Genomic DNA, 23,237 nt, shown 5'->3' on the forward strand with positions numbered 1-23,237 from the left:
AGCGGCATATGCAATATTCGTTTTCGCAATATTTCGTGAATTTTTCACATTAAATTCGCACTAAAGTCGCAAATTCTAGAATTTGTGATCTCGTCATTATTTTCATGATTGCACAAATCAGCAGTAATGATGCGCATATTTTTTGTGCAACTTACATGCAACTTCACATTTTATCAGGTCTGAGTAGATATTGCTGATTGGTGCGCTAAGTATTGTTGTGACATCACAGCGCTATGTCTGTAGCTGTATGTACAGACAGCAGAGAAACAATAATTCCTATCACATTACCTAACACCCTGCACTGGAACCTATCAACACTATCGCCCAGCAGTAATAAATGTAGAGCATTTTCTGACTGAGATTACCACACCTTCTTGAGATGCTCTGTAGCTTTAAAATGTATAACAGGGAGGGATAATCCTGCATGATCCATATAAAATCCAGAATTCTTTATTTATAATCCATAGTTTAATACTTGATCCAGAAAAGTAAAAGTCCACACAGACCTATGCATTTCAAACTAGAGCATTCTTATTGTATGAAGTGACGTGTTAAGGCTTACTTATCTATAGCCATGGGTGGACCAACATGGAGTATGAGACACCTAAAAGGCACAGAACGGAACATAGTTACAAGGTATTAGAAATAAACTTGATACAATGTACACTGTGCACTTTTGGATACATTGTGACTCCCACAGTAGAAATGTATAAATATACAAGAAATTGCTCCTTCAGTTCACACCAGCTGGAAGCCACTTTTAAATGAAGGGTCCAGAAGGCTTTTCTATGGCATGCCAATCTCCACCATTCTTCATAACTTTTTTGAAACTAAAAAAGAAAATCCTTAGATGGTTCTTGCACATTTTTTTCAATAGACATACCGCTCTAGTAAAGCAAGCTCTTAACTTAGTAGAAGTGCAGCCACTATATTGTACTGTAGATTGCTCACATGCATAACATCTGAATCTGTCAAGTATTGAAGACGTCTATGGATGTCTTTTCGTTTACATTTTATGTATTATTTGTTTCCTAAATACAGAATTTATTAAAAATTTCTTAGCATTTTGCGTCTGCAGAGTATGTGTAAGGCTGAGCTCACACTTCAGTTATTTGGTCTGTTATTTCCATCACTTATTGTAATTCAAAACCAGGTGCAGGTCAAAAACACAGAACAGGTGCAGATCTGCAACGTGCCACCCTCGAGGGCCGTTCATGTCCCAGGTTTACCGGAAGGCAGAGTGATGTGGCGCGGCCGTAATAGTCTTTGTGTGTGTCACGGTGCTCCTACCTGGACACTGTCGATTCCCAGGGTTTGTCTCCGAAGCAATAAAGGGAGAATACCAATGGAGGTGGTGTCCAGACTTTATAATGTTCAACAGTTTTATTATTATTATTATTATTTATTATTATTAAAGCGCCAATTCATTCCATAGCGCTGTACATATGATAAGCGGTGCACATACATAATACAGACAATTGCACTACGCATGAACAAGACGAGTTACAAACTGGTACAGAAGGAGAGAGGGCCTTTGCCCGCGAGGGCTTACAATCTACATGGTATGGGAGAAGGACACAGTAGGTGCGGGTGAAGTTGGTCATGGCGGTATAGAGGCAGCAGGGTCACTGGTTGTAGGCTTGTCTGAAAAGGTGAGCTTTCAGGTTTCTTCTGAAGGATTCCACTGTGAGAGTCTGATATGTTGGGATAGCGAGTTCCAGAGTGTGGGGGATGCGCGGGAGAAATCTTAGAGTCCATTGTGGGATGAGGTGAGGAGAGAAGGAGGTTCATTCAGGATCGGAGATTGTGTGTGGGGATGTATCGGGAAAGTAGCTGTCATGGCTGAGGATGGGGAAAACCCTCAGCCGTGCAATGATGGAAGATGGTCGCTGCTTGACCAGGACGACAGGATTAGGGAGCAGGTCACCTCCTATCGCGTCCCTAACCTGACCCTAACTCCTAGCTGCATGGGCCGACCTTTAAGGTAGGAGGACCCATGCTCAGGAACCTCAGAGCCCTAACTCACCCTCCAACCGGTCCCTGGACTAGGAGTCAGGGTAAGACAACCTGTTCCTTCTGGATACGGAGGAACAGGAGTCTCACTGGCCAAGCTGCAAGGAAGGGAGAACAAATACAACCTATGGCAATGGCAGGTACTTGCCACAAACATAACTCTCACCTGCCACAGACACAAAGCCTGGAACCCATGTCGAAGTACAGCCCACAGACAACAGGACTCAGCACACAACACACAACACACGGGAACCCAGGACCATAGGTGCAATAAAGAAGCATAAAACCAAACACATCTTCAAGACACCAAACGACATTATTATTTTGCTATGACCAGAAGGGTGGCCCCCACTGCCAGTTGGTAAGTAACCAGGAGGATGTCTCCTGCCAGCATGGCTGAAGCACCCTCTCTGGCTACTGCCTACAACTGAGGCTATATAGGGCCAAGAGGCCACACCCAACAATCAGACACACCTCGTGGCTCACACACACAGAAAGGGAGTTAACCCTTCCAAAACCACAGAAGGGAAAACACAACAAAAAGGGGAAGTGTCCAAACAACGAACACACTGTGGCTGTTGCCGCAGGCAACGACATGGGTGGCAACGGTGTCCTGGGAGTCAGCCCGAAGGCCGGGACACTGCCACCACATGTACCCAAAACGACCAAACGTTGCCACGGGCAACCACAGTGAGGGGAAGATGTGAGTGCACACCACACATAACACAGAGTGCACACAAACATACCAAAGTGCATACAAACACGCACACAACTCCAAGGGGACCGCACACATAGCTGTTGTCCACGGCAACCGCACTTGAGGCTAACAACAGAATGCCTCCAGATGCGGTTGACACTACAACCCAAACCGCGGGCAACTGTATGCGGCTCCCAAGGAGTCACGGCCATAACATAGTCGTGACACTCCCACCCCTCAAAGCCCCCCCCACCAAAAAAAAAATTTGTGAGGGACTCAGACAAGGGGATAGGAGAAGGGAACGTCCACTCTCAGGACATGGTTCCCAGGAGGTCGCCGCCAGCTGCATCCTCTCCCAGCACACACTCAGCCAGTCGAGCGAGGCCTGCAGCCCGACACAGCAACACGGGAAGAGAACCAGTGAGACGTGGACGAGGGGACTCTCCACTCACGTCCCCACTCCAGTCGCTGCCAGCAGACACTCCTAACCAGCACGCAGCCGGACCACTAACGGAGTGCTGCCAGCAAACGACCAGAGATGGGATCATGGAGAGGGACGAGGGATCACCAACACGGACACGGAAGGTAAGGTGGCGGGGAATAAGCCACCAACCGTGCCGTTAACGGTGATCCCCCCGGAACGCTCTCCCTCCGAAGAGCGCGCATGCACCCCATCAGCCTATGGCGATGCATGCTTCACCCTCTTTCGAGGGATACCAGGTGAGGAGCCTTTCTGGTCATACTGTCACGGCTGAGGATGGGGAAAACCCTCAGCCGTGCGATGATGGAAGATGGTCGCTGCTTGACCAGGACGACAGGATTAGGGAGCAGGTCACCTCCTATCGCGTCCCTAACCTGACCCTAACTCCTAGCTGCATGGGCCGACCTTTAAGGTAGGAGGACCCATGGGTGGCAACGACATGGGTGGCAACCGTGTCCTGGGAGTCAGCCCGAAGGCCGGGACACTGCCACCACATGTACACACAATGACCAAACGTTGCCACGGGCAACCACAGTGAGGGGAAGATGTGAGTGCACACCACACATAACACAGAGTGCACACAGACATACCAAAGTGCATACAAACATGCACAAAACTCCAAGGGGACCGCACACATAGCTGTTGTCTGCGGCAACCGCACTTGAGGCTAACAACAATATGCCTCCAGATGCGGTTGACACTACAACCCAAACCGCGGGCAACTGTATGCGGCTCCCAAGGAGTCACGGCCAGAACATGGTCGTGACAGTAGCTCAGAGATGTAGGGAGGGGACAGGTTATGGACGGCCTTGTATGTATTTGTTAGTATTTTGAACTGAATTTTCTGGGCAATGGGGAGCCAGTGAAGGGATTGGCAGAGGGGAGAGGCAGGGGACTAATAGGGTGAGAAGTGGATTAGTCGGGCAGCAGAGTTGAGGATAGATTGGAGGGGTGCGAGAGTGCTAGATGGAAGGCCACAGAGGGCGGGAGATGATAAGGGCATGTACAAGCATTTTCGCTGACTCAAAGTTGAGGAAAGCGCGGATGCAGGAGATGTTTTTGAGTTGGAGGCGGCAGGTGGTGGAAGGGCTTGCATGTGCGGTCGGAAGGAGAGGGCAGAATCCAAGGTCACTCCAATGCAGAAGACTTGGTTGACCGGGGAGAGTGTGCAGCCATTGATCGTGATAGATAGGTCTGTTGGGGGGGTGAGCAAGATGGGGGAAAGATGATGAATTCTGTTTTATCCATGTTAAGTTTTAGAAAGCGAGGAGGAGAAGGAGGCTATGGAAGATAGACATTGTGGATTCTGGATAGTAAGGTGGTGATGTCTGGACCAGAGAGGTAGATTTGTGTGTCATCAGCATAAAAGTGATACTGAAAGCCATGGGACTCTATGATCTGTCCTTCGATAGTGTAGATAGAGAAGATCAGGGGTCCTAGGACAGAGCTTTGCAGGACACCAACAGAGAGGGAATGAGACGAGGAGGTGGTGCGGGAGTGGGAGACGCTAAACATCCGGTCTGTGAGGTATGATGTGATCCAGGAGAGGGCCAGGTCAGTGATGCCAAGAGATGAGAGCATTTGCAACAGAAGGGAGTGGTCAACAGTGTCAAAGGCAGAGGACAGGTCAAGGAGAAGGAGGACAAAGTAATGTTTTTTGATTTTGGCTGTTAGTAGGTCGTTGGTGACTTTGATAAGGGCAGTCTCAGTTGAGTGGTGGGGACGGAAAGCAGATTTTTGCTGGTCAAAGAGGGAGCAGGAGGAGAGGTGAGAGGACAGTTCAGAATGGACATGTTGCTCAAGTAGCTTTGAGGCACATGGAAGAAGTGATATGGGGCGATAACTAAACAAAGAAGATGGGTCAAGTGAAGGCTTTTTGAGGATGGGTGTAATGGTAGCATGTTTAAAACCAGAGAGGAAGACACCAGAGGTTAGTGATAGGTTGAAGAGATGAGTTAGGGCTGGGATAAACACTGTGGTGAGGTTAGGGATGAGGTGGGATGGGATTGGGTCAAGTGCACAGATAGTGAGATGTGATCTGGAGAGTAGAGTGGAGAGTTTTTCTTCTGAACTGGTGGAGAAGCAGGTTTTGGGAGAAGAGGACCGAGCAGTTGTGTAGAGGGTCTGTGGGGACCGTGCACTGAAGATTTCTCTGATGTTGACTATCTTTTGTTTGAAGTATGTGGCAAAGTCCTCAGATGAGGGACGGAGAAGGGAGTTAAAAGTGTTAAAACGTTGTTTAGGGCTGTGGGCAGGGAAGATATGAGAGATGAGAAGTCGTCCGTTTTGCATCAGCGAGTGAGGATTTGAATATCAGGAGGGATTGCTTGTATGCAGTGAAATGATCTTTAGAATGGGATTTCTTCCATCGCCGCTCAGCAGCCCTGGAAGCTTGTCTGAGTTTTTTGGTCAGGTTGGTGTGCCAGGGTTGTCTGTAGATTTTTCAGGTTTTGTTATGTGTGAGGGGGGCAACAGTGTCCAGAGCTGTACTTATTGTGGTGTTATATAGGGTGGTGGCAGCATCTGGGTCTTGAAGGAAACAAATGGAGGGAACAATAGAGAGTATTTGAATAAACTTGCATCCAGTCAATATTCAGGCTTTTTCTTGGTTCTAGCAGGCTTTGGAATAAACGGACAGGTAAACTTGAGTATTCTGCTTTATCTCTCTCTCTGCTGTGCTAGCTTTAGTCTGGTCGCTGGACTTTAGGACTGTTCTAGTACTCCTGGAGTGAGGTGCCTTTGGCTGTTGACCCCCTCGCAATATTCTGTCTGTAAGTCAATAAGGAGTCAGGGTGCTCTATGAGCTTCTTCCCTCTGGGGGGACTCCAGCTGCAGGAGGGGGGCCCCCCTCGCTGCTACATCTTCACACCATCTGTATCCAACGCTAGCTTAGAACAACTGACTAGACACTTCCTGTAGCCCCTCCCTTGGTAGAAAGCAGGACTAGCCCACCGGCCCTAAAGAGGGAGAATGGAATGGTAAGTTTGATTCTATCTAAAGTTATCTCTGAACCAGGCATATAACATGTAATACAACACACAACAGCAGAACAATTAATGCACAGTGTAAGAGGACCTGGAATAAATACACAGATGAGATTATGGTTAGCCCATTAGAGACAGTAGCACGGTATAGGAATGGTAATACCACTCTGGGGTATTACAGATCTTTCCATTATACCTTATCTCGGAGTCGGCTTCACTACTGGTTTTGGCTCACAATAACTGATGGAAATAACTGACCAAATAACTGATGTGTGAACTCAGCCTAAGTCCTTCACCTAGTTGCTGAATCTGACTTGAATCTATCAGAGCTCTGCTCCCGTTTCTGACAGATCTCTCTGTTCGCTTCCTTCCTTTTCCAAGTGTTTGAGGTAGTGCAGCAGCAGGAGGTTAGACACATCGGATGTATGAGAGAGGGTAGACGATCCAAGGGGGCAGCATACATAGGCTGTAGACAGGGAGGACTGCACACACAAAGACGTTTTCACAGGGAGCAATGTTGGACTGGGGCTCCTGGGGCTCACCAGAGGAAGTTATTCTCAAGGATCAACCCTAATATCATCAATAAAGTTTAATAGGTTTTGAACCACAGAAATAGACCCTAGGGACAATAGATTGGCTGGCACCCAAATTTTTCTCCTGGATCTTTGGTCCCATTATGGTATCAGAGCTTAGGCCCACCTGAGGATCCTCTGGTAATCTGGTGGACCAGTCTGAGCCTGATGGAGAGGATCACATAGGTTGTGAATTAGTATGCAGTGAAAGTACAGGGCCAACTGTAACTTGGTGGTGGGGATCACACACTCTTCGTGTGCATGAGCCCTAATACTGAATGTCTGCCGGCTGTGCCCGTATTGCAAACAGTGGGTCCACAATATACGGTCCCCGGCTGTTTGTGCACTGCATCACGGATCTGGACCCATTGACTTGAATTTGGAAGGTGCAGTGCGGAACGGAGGCACGAAATGGACTGCACATGAGACCTGACTGTCCGTGGCACAAAGGAGAAGAGATCCCATATGATCCCTAGTGATGACAGCAGCATCCTGGACACACTGATCTCACATCCAGCATGTATTATTGGAAAGGATGTGTCCACATGAGAAATGTTTTGAACTTCAGGAACAGATTCCAAACTGAATATCAGGGGGGTCTGAAAATGAGCAAATAAATGGAGATTGCAGAATAAGGTTTAGTGGAACATTTAGATTTCACACAAGGTATCATATTTTCCATGTCAATGTTGTCAATTTTTGGATCATGCTATTTTATCCTTCCCTGCTACATGTGTACAGTATATATGTTGTAAAAGCCATTGAGAGGTGTGAGCAATAGATTACCTGCGTGCGTCTATCTCAGCGCTAATTGCACTCATCATGGACATGCACATTAATTCTAATACTCTGGTTTGCATTTTGTGACTTTCCACAACTGATGCTTTGCTGTAACTGTATTCAATCTTTGTACAACTACCTGTCAGGCAAAGGAGGAAGCGAGAAACTGTGCAGACCAGAAGCAGGTGGCATACTGACTTGGGCCTGTAGGTGGCACTATTGTGTGAGAAATATTTCTGGCGATGTTATGAAGACCATGGGGCAGATTTACTAATCCTGTGTAATATCCAGACGGTGTGAACTGAAAGCGGGCAAAATAAAGATGTGCTTAACTGATCACAGTGAGGAAAGCTTCATGTTCAATCTGGAGCCTCTTTAGACAAACCCTTCTCTAAGGCCACTGTCACACTGGCGTTTTGGTTTCCGTTTCTGAGATCCGTTCAGGGCTCAGCGGTCCAAAACGGATCAGTTTTGCCCTAATGCATTCTGAATGGGAAAGGATCTGCTCAGAATGCATCAGTTTGCCTCCGATCAGTCTCCATTCCGCTCTGCAGGCGCCCTGCAGCGTTTTTCTGTCCGCGATGTGGTGCGGAGCAAGACGGATCCGTCCTGACACACAATGAAAGTCAATGGGGACGGATCCGTTTCCTCTGACACAATCTGACACAATAGAAAACGGATCCGTCCCCCATTGACTTTCAATGGTGTTCAAGATGATCCGTCATGGCAATAGAAGACATAATACAACCGGATCCGTTCATGACGGATGCATGCGGCTGTATTATTGTAACGGAAGTGTTTTTGCAGATCCATGACGGAACCGCAAACATCTGGCAGATCCCATTGAGAACAGGTGGAGATGGGATTCACCTGGACAAATCTTGCTGCCCGCCGCGGTTTTTGCTCAGCTGGTTCCCATTGTATTGAAAGGGGTCCAGTGGGCAGGTGGCATTATCCGGCTATGCTGGATCATAACACTGGAGTGCACTTTGAATATTTCGCACCAACATTTTGGTGTAATTTTGGCACATAGAGACACATTTTATGCCATGCACCGATTCTCACTAAACTATGTCCTCCATCTCATTTTCGATAAATAAAATAGCTATGACTGGTAATAGAGCGCTATAAAGAAATACTATTGGTATGCAGTGGCGTTGCCAAGGGGGGCCAGAAGGGGCCACGGCCCCCCCTACATCACGCTGTGTCCCCCCCCCAACTAAAATGCCCCCCCAACTGAGCGTCCGCAGCCGGGCACAGGGAGATGAGCGCTTCCATTGCGCTCATCTCCTTAGTACTCTGCCTGTGCTAGTGCGGCGGGGCAGGGGAGGGAGAGGTGTCTCCCTTTCTAGTTCCTCTGATAGGCTGCAGGCACTAGGCCTGCAGCCTATATGAGGCCGGCGCAGGCGGCGCGATGACGTCATCGCGCCGCCTGAACCATACAGCGCGGGACACAGGCGGGAAGAGGCCTGCATCGCATCGCTGACTTGGAGGTAAGTATGAGTATTTTTTTTTTATATGTACATTAGTTTTACAGGCACATTAGGGGGGCTCTTGTTAGCAGGGCCGGTACTACCATAAGGCAGACCAAGCGGCCGCCTTAGGGCGCACCCTGGGGGAGGGTGGAAAAATGTGACATGGAGGGGGAGAAATGTGACATGGGGGTCTGATGGCTGACATTGGGGGATGATGTCTGATATGGGGTTCTGATCTGAGGTCTGATTAACATTGGGGATCTGATTGGGGCTGTGAGCTGAGGTCTGATTAACATTGGGGGTCTGATTGCTGGTCTGACCTGAGGTGTAATGGAAAATATTTTTTTCTTATTACACCTAGGTGTGTCTTAGAGGGTGAAAAATATGGTCCTTAAACCAGCCATTGTCTGAAGCAGAGAGACGATACCAGGACCACAGAGAGGAGAAGCGTGGGGGGGGCGCCAAAATGTAGCTTCGCTTGTGTTGGCAAAAATCCTTGCACCGGCCCTGCTTGTTACTGGCACATTGGGGGGGCTCTTGTTGCTGGCACATGGGGGGCTCTTGTTACTGGCACATGGGGAGCTCTTGTTACTGGCACGTGATGGGGGGCTCTTGTTACTGGCACATGATGGGGTCTCTTGTTACTGGCACGTGATGGGGTTCTCTTGTTACTGGCACGTTATGGGGGCTCTTGTTACTGGCACATGGGGGGGCTCTTGTTACTGGCACGTGATTGGGGGGCTCTTGTTACTGGCAGGTGATTGGGGGCACTTATTACTGGCACATGAGGCACATGATGGGGGGCTCTTATTACTGGCACATGATGGGGGTGCTCTTGCTACTGGCACATGATTGGGGGGCATCTATGGGGGCACATTTTACTGGCACATTATTGGGGGCACATTTTACTGGCACATTATTGGGGGCACATTTTACTGGCACATTATTGGGGCACTTATTACTGGCACATTATTGGGGCACTTATTACTGGCACATTATTGGGGGCACTTATTACTGGCACATTATTGGTGGGCACTATAGGGGCATCTACTGAGGCCACAAAGAAGGAGTATTTTATATGGGGGCTCTATACAGTAGCATTTTATACTGGGACACATTATGGTGGGTACTATGGGGAAGGTTGGAGAGGAGTACTATGGAGTCATCTACGGGGGGCACTAAGAAGGGGTATTTTATACTTGCAAATTATGGGGGACACTGAGGACATCTACTGGGGCACAATATATTGGGCATTTTATACTAGTACATTATGGGGGGCACTAGGAGGAAGGGGGAGAGGAGCACTATGGGGGCATTTACTGGGGGCACTATATAGGGGTATTGTATACTGGCACATTATGGGGACATTAGCTCATTACAAGGGAGTATTTTTTGCATTATCACATTATAAGGAGAATTATTTCTACTGGGTGTGCATTATGGTGGGCTTTATTACTCCCCCATGGTATGACCCCCTAGTAGCAGCACCGGCCTCTCCCTGCTCTGCTATCCCTCTGCCCCTTCTCCAAATCCTTTTTATGAAATCTTTCTCATTAGGATAAAACACATCAGCTCCGCCGAGCCCCCGGCCAAAGTGTGGAAGTGGCGTCCGAGATCCCCAAGGGCCAAGTAAAGTAATTGTAAGTTTTCATGTGTAATATATTTGTTATACACATATAGCATACACTGTGCCCCACAATATACAGTATACCTCTACACTGTGCCCCACAATAAACAGTATACCTGTACACTGTGCCACACAATATACAGTATACCTCTACACTGTGTAGTCTGTTCTATAAGCACCCTTGTTCTGTGGCGGCGGACAGAAAATAATCTGGAAGTGCCCCTCCTGAGACCAGGCTCTGGATCCGCCACTGGTCTGGACCCCTCCCAGGAGTGTACATTTCTTCTAAACTGTAATCCGTATCTGACCTGCAGAAATCAGCGCTCGCTAGGTAACAACTAACAGGCAGTACCTGTAGGCTGTAGCCTGGCACTGTTACCGAAGCTAGCCGAGTGGTGTAAGGTTAAGGTACTAGTAGAGATGAGCGGCCGCTTAATCCTGATTTAAAGTTAAAGTTACTGCAGGATATGGATTACAGTTTAGAAATGTCAAATGTACACTCCTGTGAGCGACGGGGAGGGAGATCTGTGGATGACACTGTTATAGGGAGGGGGATCTGTGGATGACACTGTTATAGGGAGGGGGATCTGTGGATGACACTGTTATAGGGAGGGAGATCTGTGGATGACACTGTTATGGAGGGGGATCTGTGGATGACACTGTTATGGAGGGGGATCTGTGGATTACACTGTTATAGGGAGGGGGATCTGTGGATGACACTGTTATAGGGAGGGGGATCTGTGGATGACACTGTTATAGGGAGGGAGATCTGTGGATGACACTGTTATGGAGGGGGATCTGTGGATGACACTGTTATGGAGGGGGATCTGTGGATTACACTGTTATAGGGAGGGGGATCTGTGGATACTCCTTCATAACAGTGTCATCCACAGATTTCCCTCCATAACAGTGTCATCCACAGATTTCCCTCCATAACAGTGTCATCCACAGATCCCCCCCATAACAGTGTCATCCACATTCCCCCATAACAGTGTCATCCACAGATCCCCCTCCATAACAGTGTCATCCACAGATCCCCCTCCCTATAAAAGTGTCATCCACAGATCCCCCTCCCTATAACAGTGTCATCCACAGGCAACTAGGACATGTTGAAATCTGAGTGATTGTTGTTTTTTGTAAAACCACAGACAGCAGGACTTTTCTTCCTTGTTGCGGTTTTAGGTATTGTGTGAAGTATCGCAGCATTTCTAAGCATACTTTTGTCCTGGCCTCCAGTGTGCCCCCCCCCCCAAAATTTGAAAGCTAGAGACGCCACTGTTGGTATGGCTGGTAGCTGATATGGAAACTGCTGGGACTGATATGTGTGTTTGCGATGGCTGGTGTAGTGATATAGCACTGATAGTTTTCAGTACTATACGGTTGGGGCATTGTTCTAGTTTTGCCCTTGGTAAATAGCACTTGCTTTACCCTGGATTCCATTACATATAGAGATCTAAGAAAATCCACGTGTATCACTTTAAGAGAGAAGTTACAATGTATTCTCCTTCATTCCCCCTTTATAAACGACACATTTGTATTCCTCCCATCAGGTAATATATCTGATGTTATCTACAGAAATTACCTACAGGTCATCCACACGTGATCAGCCCGAGCTGCCGCCTCTCATTTTCTGATGACCCCCCCACCCCTTGGGTTTTTGGGGGGATGTACAGTAAATCTTGATGATTTATAAGCTCGGTGCTTTATGCTGCTGAGCAATTAGTTCACAGCTTTATAAATTACAGGATGTCAATAGCCAGGCAGCATCTCGGATCCCGCATAAAATATCTCTCGCTTACTTTGCTGTGCCAATAATTTCTAGAATGGAGTCTTCTAAAGAGAAGATCCTGTTATGGAAGAAAGACATAAAGCAAAATGCTGTAAAATTCCGATAATCCGGCATCTTCTGATGGCTTTTGTGCTAAATTATCTGATCCAGAAAACATTTACTGTAATCTACAGGTAAAACTCGAAAAATTAAAATATCGTGCAAAAGTTCATTTATAATGCAACTTAAAATTAGAATATTGTAAAAAGGTTTAATATTCTGGGCTCAAAGTGTCACCCTCTAGTCAGCTAATTAAGGCCTCTTTCAAACTTGCGTTGTCCGGATCCGGCGTGTACTCCACTTGCCGGAATTACACGCCGGATCCGGAAAAATGCAAGTGCACTGAAAGCATTTGAAGATGGATCTGTCTTCAAAATGCTTTCAGTGTTACTATGGCAGCCAGGACGCTATTAAAGTCCTGGTTGCCATAGTAGGAGCGGGGGAGCGGTATACTTACCGCCCGTGCGGCTCCCGGGCGCTCCAGAATGACGTCAGAGCGCCCCATGCGCATGGATGACGTGCCATGCGATCACGTGATCCATGCGCTTGGGGCGCCTTGACGTCACTCTGGAGCGCCCCGGGAGCCACACAATGACGGTAAGTATGCTGCTACCCCGCTCCCCGCTACACTTTACCATGGCTGCCAGGACTTTAGCGTCCCGGCAGCCATGGTAACCACTCTAAAAAAGCTAAACGTTGTATCCGGCAATGCGCCGAAATGACGTTTAGCTTAAGGCCGGATCCGGATCAATGCCTTTCAATGGGCATTCATTCCGGATCCGGCCTTGCGGCAAGTCTTCAGTTTTTTTGGCCGGAGCAAAAAGCGCAGCATGAACTGAAGACATCTTGATGCATCCTGAACGGATTTCACTCCATTCAGAATGCATTAGGATAATCCTGATCAGGATTCTTCCGGCATAGAGCCCCGACGACGGAACTCTATGCCGGAAGACAATAACGCAAGTGTGAAAGAGCCCTAATCCATACCCCCAAAGCAAAGGGGACCTCAAAATTGTGACTTTGGGGTTTAATAAGCTATAAGCCATAATCATCCAAATTATAACAAATAAAGGCTTGAAATACCTCGCTTTGCATGTACTGAGTCTCATATGTTAGTTTCACCTTTTAAGTTGCATTACTGAAATAAATGAACTTTGTACAATATTAAAATTTTTCGAGTTTCACCTGTGTGTGTAGATATACACTCACCTAAAGAATTATTAGGGACACCATACTAATACGGTGTTGGAGCCCCTTTTGCCTTCAGAACTGCCTTAATTCTACGTGGCATTGATTCCACAAGGTGCTGATAGCATTCTTTAGAAATGTTGGCCCATATTGATAGGATAGCATCTTGCAGTTTAAGGAGATTTGAGGGATGCACATCCAGGGCACGAAGCTCCCGTTCCACCACATCCCAAAGATGCTCTATTGGGTTGAGATCTGGTGACTGTGGGGCCATTTTAGTACAGTGACCTCATTGTCATGTTCAAGAAACCAATTTGAAATGATTTGAGCTTTGTGACATGGTGCATTATCCTGCTGGAAGTAGCCATCAGAGGATGGGTACATGGTGATCATGAAGGGATGGACATGGTCAGAAACAATGCTCAGGTAGCCCGTGGCATTTAAACGATGGCCAATTGGCACTAAGGGGCCTAAAGTGTGCCCAGAAAACATCCCCCACACCATTACACCACCACCAGCCTGCACAGTGGTAACAAGGCATGATGGATACATGTTCTCATTCTGTTTACACCAAATTCGGACTCTACCATTTGAATGTCTCAACAGAAATCGAGACTCATCAGACCAGGCAACATTTTTCCAGTCTTCAACAGTCCAATTTTGGTGAGCTCGTGCAAATTGTAGCTTCTTTTTCCTATTTGTAGTGGAGATGAGTGGTACCCCGTGGGGTCTTCTGCTGTTGTAGCCCACCTTTCTTTCCCATTCTGACATTCAGTTTGGAGTTCAGGAGATTGTCTTGACCAGGACCACAACCCTACATGCATTGAAGCAACTGCCATGTGATTGGTTGACTAGATAATCGCATTAATGAGAAATAGAACAGGTGTTCCTAATAATTCTTTAGGTGAGTGTAATACCAGTATGCAGTAAGCTCCTGAGCTCCTCCTAGTGGTGGGCAGACAGAATGATATCATGTATCCAATAACTAAGCCATAGGAGTTGCTCCTGGAATTGTTGACAAATAACCCCTGCCCTTTATATTGACTTTGGAAAATGAGTTGGGAGTTAACTATCTTAAAGGAGCTGTGCAGGGGTAAAAATTATTTTAAAAGCGTTGAAAGGTAAGTAAAAATAACAATAATAATAATAATAAAGGGTCCTACTCTCCTCCTATCCCCCACATCTTGTGCTAACTGGGTTCTCTCTGGTCCACCGGAGATGAATGCTGAGCTAATTACTGGTTAAGGTCAATCACTTTTGCAGCCAGTAAGCAGCTGCCATTGCTGTTCTACCCTTAGAACTTCATTGTGGCAGCCATTATCTACAGCCATTTCTTCCATAGACTCTCACCTTCTGCAGGTCATCACAACTCTTAAGCATCCCCTGGCACTGGGGTGTGCGTTGCATCCAGGAACATTGTGTCACTTTTTCTGGTTAGGTTGCTGTCATGGAACAGTCTTCCGGTATCCTCCTGCTGCAGCAGGCCTTTCATTGCCCTGAACCCCCTGCAGGAGAATGCAAGCAGAGCATGCTTGTCATGGTGGTCCTGCCTGGCAACTCATATTCAGTCGTGCTGGGCACTGCTACAATTAGTGCTTCTTTTATGTTGCTCCCCCTCCTGGAGTGTCAGAGGTTGTCATCCCCTGCAGCAGCTCATAAATAGTGTTGAGCACGAATATTCGAATATCGAATTTCTTTTGCAAATATCGGCACTTCGCTAATTCGCGAATATTTCAAATATAGTGCTATAAATTCGATATTTTGAATATTCTTTTTATTTATTTTTTGTTATATTTATTTCTTTCCCACTTCCCTAAAGTTGTCCTTACTTGTCCTTAGGATTCCTGGCTTCCTGGCTGCTCCAGTCAGTGCCCGTTGCCGCTTCTGCCGACCTCCGTGCTCATGGAGCATCCCCATCACCATGGGAACGACTCCATATACTAGAATGTACTGTCGGATTTGAGAATTACGTTGAAATCGCAATTCGATTAATTCAAGTTATAATAATCGAATTGCGATTTCAACTTGGACCTGGTTTACTATGGTTGGCTTGGTAGAATTAGCGAATATGGCGAATGTATTCGTCATATTCCACAAAACGAAGATAACAAAGTATTCTCCATCTTCGTTTTAGCTCCATATTCGTCAACTTCGCTAATTCTAGCAATCAAATAGGAAAGTTGACTATAGAGACAGCTGTTTTTAATTCGCTATGCGATTATATTATTTTTTTCTTTTTTTTATAAATAGAATAATTATAATAATTATCAAGTATTATAATTATTCTATTTATTAAAAAAAAGCAAAGTAATATAATCGCATAGCGAATTAAACTTAGCTGTCTCTATAGTCAACTTTCCTATTTGATTGCTAGAATTAGCGAAGTTGACGAATAGGTAGCTAAAAACGAAGATGGAGAATACTTTGTTATCTTCGTTTTGAGGAATATGACGAATACATTCGTCATATTCGTCATCTTCGATAATTCTAGATATCAAACCAATAGGAAAGTAGCCTTAAGTTAAAATCGCAATACACGATTATTTAAATCGCATATTAATCATGATAACTAGAAAAATGACGAATATTCGATTTCAACGAATATTCTATCGAATATTCGCGAATTTCATCTAAATCAAATATGGCACCTGCCGCTCATCACTACTCATAAATTGCTGCTCCTTTATTTCACTCATATGCACAGGACGTTATGTATTTTGTAAGTGCATCCATAAAAGTCTCATATCACCTCCTTCGGTGCAGCAGGTGGTTCGCCCATTATCCCATAGTCAGTAGCATTCCACAATACTCCTGGACCGCTGTATAATGTCGTGTCATGAACTCGAAAGAAGATTGACAGAACAAATATTATCCACGGGTTGAGAGGCATCGCAGTAAACGCCTCTCTGTAATATCACTGGGTCAGCTTCAGTGTGAATTTCCGACTGTTTTCATGAGATGTTGACTTTTCCTGTCAGGATCCAACTTTTTTAATATCTCTGAATTCTGAATTGATTTAATAACCTTATAATATCCATGTAAAGCAAATAAGTCTGGGAGCGGATGCCAATCATTGCGAATAATGAAGACACTACTGAGAAGTGGCAAAAAGGAAAAGGATTTTCTTTAAAAATAATATTGAAAAGGAGTATATTTTATTATTTTTGTTATGACTATTATTATTTATTTTCATGCATTATTACTATTTACAATGATAATAATGTTTATTACTATTTATTTAATTACTACTTATTTTTTTATCATTACAATACATAAAAGCTGCAGAGTGCTGTTCACTATCAAATCTTCACGCTGATCGTCTCATGGTTGACCCCCAACCCCTCTCTCTCTCCTCTCCTGAACGATCTTCTATGCTGCAGAAAACCAAACAATCAAAAATTGTAATGAAGTCACATTTCAATAAATGAGATTAAGGCCTCATGCACATGACTGTATGTAAAAAATGCGGATGACGTCCGTGTGCATTCCGTATTTTGCAGAACAGAACAGCTGGCCCAAGATAGAACAGACCTATCCTCGTCCGTAATGGGGACAATAATAGGACATGTTCTATTTTTTTGCGGAACGGAAATACGGAAACGGAATGCACACGGAGTCCCTTCCATTTTTATTTGCGGACCCATTAAAATGAATGGTTCTGCATACGGTCTGCAAAAAAAACGGAACAGACACGGAAAGAAAATACGTTCGTTTACACACCTCCCCTTTAAGGTTGTTGTCCCTTCACATTCTGGAGGGTAAGGGGTTAAAGTGTGAGCAGGGTGGAGCTGGGTGTGGGCTCTTATAGTACTTGGGCTTGGAGCCTGAGGTTAGTGGGACTTCAGCTTCTTGTGGAGTTGGAGTTATGCTGCCATCCTGGACTTTACCATCTGTCCAGTTTGAGGGCCACCTTGTTGGACATACTGTCATGGTGGGGAAACTCCTCACCGTATAACGTAGGAAAACTAGGAAGCAGCTAGGCCTGGACACAAGAATAAAGGGAGCAGGTCACCTTCTAACACATCCCTAAATCCTAGCCCTGACCTCCTAACTGTATGAGCAAACCCTAATGGTGGGAGGGCTCATACCAGGAACCTGGGGCCCTACTAGTTAGTAGGGCCTGAGATTCCTAAGAAAGTCTGCACCTACAGCTTGAGCCAGAGAAGATTTGCACCATTTCTACCTGTTTATACATCTGACCTTCGCTATGATTTCTGTGGCACCCTTTCTTCTAGCCAATTTTTTTAAACATTTTTTTCATGCACTCATTTAGCGCTGCTATATTCCACAGCATATCACTGAATATTGTGGATAACACAAGAAAAGTACTGTATCAAGTATATCACTGCAAAATGGAAAAAACATTTTCTAATAAAACTTAACTTTTACTTGTTAATAAATATAAAATTGTGAATTCATCCCAAATAAAGTAAACAAAACTAAATTTGTAAATCAAAAAAGATAAAATAAATATTGTTTATCACATTATCAGGAGCATTAGTTGTATACAGATATCTTGCTGTTAATCAATGATAAGATGTCCAGAGATAGAAGCGGAAAATGACAATTTTGGTTACTTCAGATAAAGAGTAATAATTAGCGCAAGTGAGACCGGGACTGGGGAAGAGATATATCCCTAAATCGTCCCTCATGCTACCCTTGCGTAAAAGCGGAGCACTCACCCCAAAATGGGCGACCCCATTTATCGGTGGCTAAACCCTCACCTGTAAGGCCCTGAAGATGAGGAAATGTCTCTCTTCATGTAGAATTGTCCCCACGACACTTTACAGACATCAGCATCACACTGTCTCCAATGGGGCTCACAATTTAAGTTCCCTATCAGGATGTCTTTGGAGTGTGGGAGGAAACCAGAGAACCCGAGGAAACCCCAGCAAACACAGGGAGAACATATAAACTCCATGCAGATGTTACTGCATACAGATATATAGAGTCACCACTAGGGGGAGCTCAGGGAATTACTGCATATAGGTATATACAGTCACCTCTAGAGGGAGCTCAGGAGATTACTGTATACAGATATATACAGCCACCACTAGAGGGAGCTCAGGAGATTACTGCATACAGATATATACAGTAACCACTAGAGGGAGCTCAGGAGATTACTGCATACAGATATATACATTCACCACTAGAGGGAGCTCAAGAACTAACTGCATACTGATATATCCAGACACCACTAGAGGGAGCTCAGGAGATTACTACATACAGATATATAGTGTCACTACTAGGGGGAGCTCAGGGAATTACTGCATACAGATATATACAGTCACCTCTAGAGGGAGCTCAGGAGATTACTGCATACATATATATACATTCAACACTAGAGGGAGCTCAAGAACTAACTGCATACTGATATATACAGCCACCACTAGAGGGAGCTCAGGAGATTACTACATACAGATATATACAGCCACCACTAGAGGGAGCTCAGGAGATTACTACATACAGATATATACAGCCACCACTAGAGGGAGCTCAGGAGATTACTGCATACAGATATATACAGCCACAACTAGAGGGAGCTCAGGAGATTACTACATAAAGATATATGCAGCCACCACTAGAGGGAGCTCAGGAGATTACTACATACAGATATATACAACCACCACTAGAGGGTGCTCAGGAGATTACTACATACAGATATATACAGCCACCACTAGAGGGAGCTCAGGAGATTACTACATACAGATATATACATCCACCACTAGAGGGAGCTCAGGAGATTACTGCATACAGATATATACAGCCACAACTAGAGGGAGCTCAGGAGATTACTACATACAGATAATACAGCCACCACTAGAGGGAGCTCAGGATATTACTACATACAGATATAAACAGCCACCACTAGAGGGAGCTCAGGAGATTACTACATACAGATATATACAGCCACCACTAGAGGGAGCTCAGGAGATTACTATATACAGATATATACAGCCACCACTAGAGGGAGCTCAGGATATTACTACATACAGATATAAACAGCCACCACTAGAGGGAGCTCAGGAGATTACTACATACAGATATATACAGCCACCACTAGAGGGAGCTCAGGAGATTACTACATACAGATATATACAGCCACCACTAGAGGGAGCTCAGGAGATTACTACATACAGATATATACAACCACCACTAGAGGGAGCTCAGGAGATTACTATATAGATATATATACAGCCACCACTAGAGGGAGCGCAGGAGATTACTGCACACAGATATATACAGCCACCACTAGAGGGAGTTCAGGAGATTACTGCATACAGATATATACAGCCACCACTAGAGGGAGCGCAGGAGATTACTACATACAGATCTATACAGCCACCACTAGAGGGAGCTCAGGAGATTACTGCATACAGAGTAGAACACTGAGCAGGGGCAACTGAGCATAGTGCTTTCTAGCTCTCGCACCCATGTACAGAAGATCCGAGAGAGGTCAGGTCAGAATGAAGAGATCAGCCAGTTTGCTGCAGAGAGAAACACCAGTTTGGGATCAGAAACTGTGCTAAGTAGAGACAGTTGGAGGGTGCAGATAGTTATGGCTGAGTCACACCTGAGGACCATGAGCATGTTTTTGGGCTCTGTGGAGAGGATCTGTGCCCTGTGGTTCCGCCTGGGTGTAGTGTGCACTGCATAGAGAGAAGCCATGGCCTGCCCTAGACCAAGCCGCATGGAGACATCTTCTTCACTGTCACCAGAGGGAGACGACAGGGCAGTTATCAACCCACTGAGTTGGGTGAAGCATCGGTGGAGCAAAAACTCCCCAGTTGCCCCCAGTAGAGACTCAGAGCCGCCTCACGTTAGACTCTGGTGAGCTTGTTGCCCACGCTTCTTGCATTGCAGTAATGATGCAGATTGGTAGCCCCAATTCACATCCTCCACTGAAATGAAGGCTGGGGCCATCCTGAGCTGCCCCCGTTCTCCACCAGCTGCATCCTATAAAGTTATAGTAAGCCACCGTCAGAGTTTTGCAAAGTCAAGAACTTTCTTCCCTCCGCATGAGACGTGGGGGTCGCTCGGCGGGTAACGCGCCATTCTTATACAGTTATGGGAAATGTATAACATTAACGTTCTGCAAATGATCCTTTCCCGCCAGGGCCGTCCACTGATCATGCAGATATCCTGACACCTTCCATCTTAAAGGAGCCTCGCAGCGGCGGCGGTGGCGCTCAGTACTTTACAGGTGAGCGCCATATTTATTCTCTGCGCCCAAGGCGACGTCAGATGAAGTGATTCGCCTGAGATCACGGAGGCAGCAAGATTTTCTTCCCGGCTGCAGGCACAGTGACATTTTCCCAGAAGTAAAAACTCTGATCCTTCCTGCGTCGCGCAGATTTGGACCTTAATATTCTTTATGAAAATTTCAACGATTCAAATGAGAGAAATAAGACATAAAGTCATTTTATCCGAGCTGACATTTCCTCTTCATTTTCATTTCATGTTCTGCTCTTCAGAAGACACTTAGAAGTTTCGCTCCTGATCCCTCTGCAAGAAAGCTGCAATTCTCAGGTCCGCTGCGCACGGTCTCGTCACCGGCTGATAGGGGCTTATGTATTCTTCACAGATATCTGCATCCGCATGGAGGTCTGAGCCGGGGACATCGCACCCAGGCGTCAAGGACAAGAAGGTTATCCTTTGCTGAACCTTAGCTAATTGCAAGAGTAGCAATTCCATAACAGTATGCATTATGTGAATGGGTCTGTTTAGCTACAGCAGAAGGTTCTACCAATGGCATATGAACTTACATTCCCTCTCTCTGTCCTACTGCTCTGCCTAAGTGTCAGTCTTCACTGTACCTATGGCATTCTATTCATCAGCCAGAAAGCACAGGGTGGCTGGTGTTGTAATGCAGTCTATGGCAGCCCCTTCTGTAGAGCCTGAGCCTGGCTAATATGACAAGGGGTGCGGGCATCCATTTGTCTTAGATAAATAGACGGGTTTGAGCCCTGCTCCGCACCCGCCCGCCTGCTCCTGTCTATTCAACCTCTTCCCAGTTCATGAGCTAAAGAGATGCTTAAAAACAAAAGGAAAATGGAATCTCTCCAGAGATACATGTGTCGCAGATAATTGATTGGAGAGCTGGGGGCAGAGCGGGCCTCTCATCTCCCCGAGAACAGAGACCTTTTATTACATCTCATATGCAAGGTTAACCCCTTCACAGAGCGGAGAGGTAAGTACTTCACAGAGGAATCTGCTACTGTAATCATATCTCTGATCTATCGATCTATCTGTCTGATACTATTTATCTAACAGGAGCTACTTCTTTACTTCCTAGATACGAGATAGATCGATAAATATTTGATGGATGGCTATAGATAGATGATAGATGATAGACAGTGGCGACTCTAGGAACAATATATAGGGGGGGCACAAAGATACCACAGTCAAAAATGGGGGGGCAAAAACAAAATAAGATTACAAAATACGAGAGAGTTGCGGTCTGCAGGGATACAGTTATAATAAAACAATTTACTTACAAAAGAAGCTATTCAGTCGTCTGCTGTGCTGTCCTCTGCTTGCTTCCACGGATTCTTTCCCCTTCTTTCTGTCTCTCGTCAGTGCACAGGCGCACTGTTATGGTGGATCTGTGGAAGACACACTGTTATGGGGGATCTGTGGATGACACATTATGCCTCTCATTAGCCCTCATTATGCCTCTCATCACTCCCATATCAGCCCCCATATAAGCCCTTATGCCTCATTAGCCCCCATTATTCTTCTTATTAGCCCCATTGGCCCCCATTATGCCTCATTAGCCCACATTATGCCTCTAATTAGCCCCCATTATGCCTCTTATTAGCCCCCATATGCCTCCAATTAGCTCCATATGCCTCCAATTAGCCCCCATATGCCTTCAATTAGCCCCCATATGCCTCCTATTAGCCCCCATATGCCTCCTATTAGCCCCCATATGCCTCCTATTAGCCCCCATATGCCTCCTATTAGCCCCCAATTAGCCCCCATATGCCTCCAATTAACCCCATATGCCTCCAATTAGCCCCATAGACCCCATATGCCTCCAATTAGCCCCCATATGCCTCCAATTAGCCCCCATATGCCTCCAATTAGCCCCCAATTAGCCCCCATATGCCTCCTATTAGCCCCCAATTAGCCCCTATATGCCTCCAATTAGCCCCTATATGCCTCCAATTAGCCCCCATATGCCTCCTATTAGCCCCCATATGCCTCCTATTAGCCCCCATATGCCTCCTATTAGCCCCATAGACCCCATATGCCTCCAATTAGCCCCCATATGCCTCCAATTAGCCCCCATATGCCTCCTATTAGCCCCCAATTAGCCCCCATATGCCTCAAATTAACCCCATATGCCTCCAATTAGCCCCATAGACCCCATATGCCTCCAATTAGCCCCATATGCCTCCAATTAGCCCCCATATGCCTCCAATTAGCCCCCATATGCCTCCAATTAGCCCCCAATTAGACCCCATATGCCTCCAATTAGCCCCATAGACCCCATATGCCTCCAATTAGCCCCCATATGCCTCCAATTAGCCCCCATATGCCTCCAATTAGCCCCCATATGCCTCCTATTAGCCCCATATGCCTATTA

The sequence above is a fragment of the Bufo gargarizans genome, chromosome 8, assembly GCF_014858855.1.
Source record: "Bufo gargarizans isolate SCDJY-AF-19 chromosome 8, ASM1485885v1, whole genome shotgun sequence".
Taxonomy (NCBI): domain Eukaryota; kingdom Metazoa; phylum Chordata; class Amphibia; order Anura; family Bufonidae; genus Bufo; species Bufo gargarizans.